General features: G+C 35.2%; 1 long non-coding RNA gene across 1 annotated transcript; it reads right to left on the minus strand.

Annotated features, from left to right (window-relative positions):
* Positions 1 to 564: 564 nt before the first annotated feature.
* On the minus strand, positions 565 to 2,330 carry LOC119263864. The gene is made up of 3 exons (XR_005130570.1): positions 2,239 to 2,330; positions 1,314 to 1,357; positions 565 to 1,222 (listed from the first exon to the last, which is right to left on the minus strand). It is a non-coding gene; the product is annotated as an uncharacterized LOC119263864 (long non-coding RNA).
* Positions 2,331 to 2,800: the final 470 nt, after the last annotated feature.

A 2,800-nucleotide genomic window follows, 5' to 3' on the forward strand; every position in this document is an offset into this window, starting at 1 on the left:
TTAGAAATAACATGGAATAAAAAGTCTTCAGGGGGCTAAAATGGACTTTTAATGTAAGGTGAGACCTATTTTTAACACAGCAAATAATGTTGTGACCTGAGAAATGAAATATATTCTCATATATTTATCGGCTTGCTAAAAAGTGCAGCTGTGCTAGATCATGTTAATTTTACTAAAACAGGTGCAACAACAATAAAACACTGCATTAAAGAAATTAACAGGTTGAAACTGTCATAGAGGTTCAGATGTTCTTTCTATTGTGCTTAATAACGTGACTCTACAGTTTGTGAAACGTCTGTGATGAGAATTAACAGTAAATTATTATGTTACATTATGTCACATTAGAAATGTCATTTTATATTAATATTTCATAAAATTTAATGGAAGTATTGAGTGTGCCTTTGCAAATGGCAGTTATCAGGTATACTATCATGGGTTCTTTGTGGAGTATCCAAACCATGTCAGAAAATGTGTCAAAAACTAAAAAAACAAACAAACAAAAAAACCAGAATACAGAAAACCATTTCTTGTATCTGATATCTGCATCTATTTTGAGTCGGATAACACTCAGTGTACTGTGTAAACAGCACTGTTGCTCTGGAAGTGTAATTGTTGTGTTTAATAACTGATCAGTGATGGATAAAAACAAATGATGAGAAAATTCCCATTAAAATCTGAAATAACTTTTCTGTCAAACCTTTAGGCTGCCTTCAAAAATACAACACCGTCGTATGAAAGCTGCACATTGTCAGAGACCATCGGTATTAACTGAAAGATTATAGTGACCACACTCACTCTAAAAACGTCCTCACACAGTCCTTTAGAGAAATGAAACTTCATACTGAACTGCACATTTTTCACCCAGGTTCAAGCAAAGTAGGGACTTTAACAAAGTACAGCACTTCACTGAAGATCCTGGCAAATATTAACAAAAACAACAAACACCCTCACAGTCCAAAATCAAGAGAAACCATAGCAAACATCATTAAACTAATCTGGAGATCATGTGCAGCTCTGAATATCCCAGTAAAATACAAACATCCCCAAACTTCACTACTGCTCACTACAGGAAAGAGATCTAGCGATGAGACCGATGAGCTTTAGCATTAGAGCTTCTCACTTGAGAGTAAACAATGTCTTCAGGCTGTTCTCTCTTCACTCGTCCAGGTTTGGCTTTGTTCTCTTTGAAATGGATGGGAGCGTAATTCAGACTCTCAGCAGTCTGTGAGGAAGAACACAGAAGGTTAAGTAAGTTCTGTGTGGATTAAACAGTATCAGCATCTTCTGAAAGTGGTACAGATCACAGGTGTTACCTGATTGGTTGTGTTCTCTGCTGATGAACCTTGTTCTTTTCTCCCTGTGGTGGTAAAACAATATACAGGATCATGTTTGGATCAGGCAATTTTTTTTCCAAGCCAACATTTTTTACCATTTTTACCACATTTTCATTGACAGGTCATTGGAGTTGATGCCTAAAACAAAATGAATAGTGTATAAAGTGTTTCTACATTAAATAAAGGATATTCATTCAGTCACATTCAAGTTCCACAGTAAGTAAAAGTTCTTGCTTAAGACGTTTAAAAGACAAATCAGCTGATCTCCTGATCCGTTACAGCTTGTTCAGATCACTTTACTCAGCTGAGGCAAACTAGTCTAGGATCTCTTACAACTCAGTTAGTGGAGGGTATTTTTCTTATGTTTCTCAGAAACTCTGCAAGATCATTTTATATGAGGAATGAAAGCTCCAAGATCCAAATGAAAAAAAAAATTGTTTAGGATCATATATACTCAATTTGTTCTGTCATCTGTGTGTGTGTGTGTCTGTGTGTATGTATGTATGTAGGTGTGTTTGTGTGTGTGTGTGTATATGCATGTATGTTTGTGTATGTGTGTGTATGTGTGTGTGTTTGCATGTGTGTGTGTGTGCGTGTGTGTTTATGTTTGTGTGTGTGTGTGTGTGTGTGTGTGTGTGTGTGTGTGTGTGTGTGTGTGTGTGTGTGTGTGTAAGAGGAAAAATGTTTGCAGTAATGTTTTCATCTTTGAAATATTTTACATACAATGTGGGTTAAATTAAATACATGCTGACTACAATAAAAGTGGCACCATAAGCTTATTTCTTTATAAACACAAACTTTCTGTAACACTTCATCCAATAGCATTTGGTCTTAAACAGTGAAACAGTTTCTCTGACCTTTCTGTGATTAATGTAAAGAAAGGAGTAGAAACTCCTCCACTCACCATTGCAGCGGTCACTGTTTCTCCTTTTACAGATTATAAAGGCTTGAGCAGAGATCACAACCACACAGACTCCTAAAGCTGCTCCCAGAAAGATTATAACAGGCTCCTCTGAGAGAGAGAGATAAACAAACAAACAAACACTGTAAATTTGCGTGATAAATAGTTCAAGCCAAAAGACTTGTTTTATTTTAATTAAATTATTTAATTACATGTAATTATTATGTTCAATATAAAGATTCAATTATATTCACACATTGTAATTCTATGTGTTGATCTCTTTGTAATTAAACACCCAACCAAATTCATATAATTTTTAAACGAAACTGAGCAGAACTCTAATTTGTCTTTGTGTGTGCGAGAACCAGTACTGCCCATTAGTCACCACACCACTGACCACTACCTTAAACACCCTGAACCAAAAAACTTTTGATTTAATTAAACATAGTTTGTACTTTTATATGCCTGAATATGTTTTGATATGTAGGGTTACTCAGCGCCACATTAGCATGGAAGGTAAAATATGAATAAAGGAATAATGTACGTCTTAGCGATGCTCTAATAA

Source organism: Pygocentrus nattereri, chromosome 8 (assembly GCF_015220715.1).
Source record: "Pygocentrus nattereri isolate fPygNat1 chromosome 8, fPygNat1.pri, whole genome shotgun sequence".
NCBI lineage: Eukaryota > Metazoa > Chordata > Actinopteri > Characiformes > Serrasalmidae > Pygocentrus > Pygocentrus nattereri.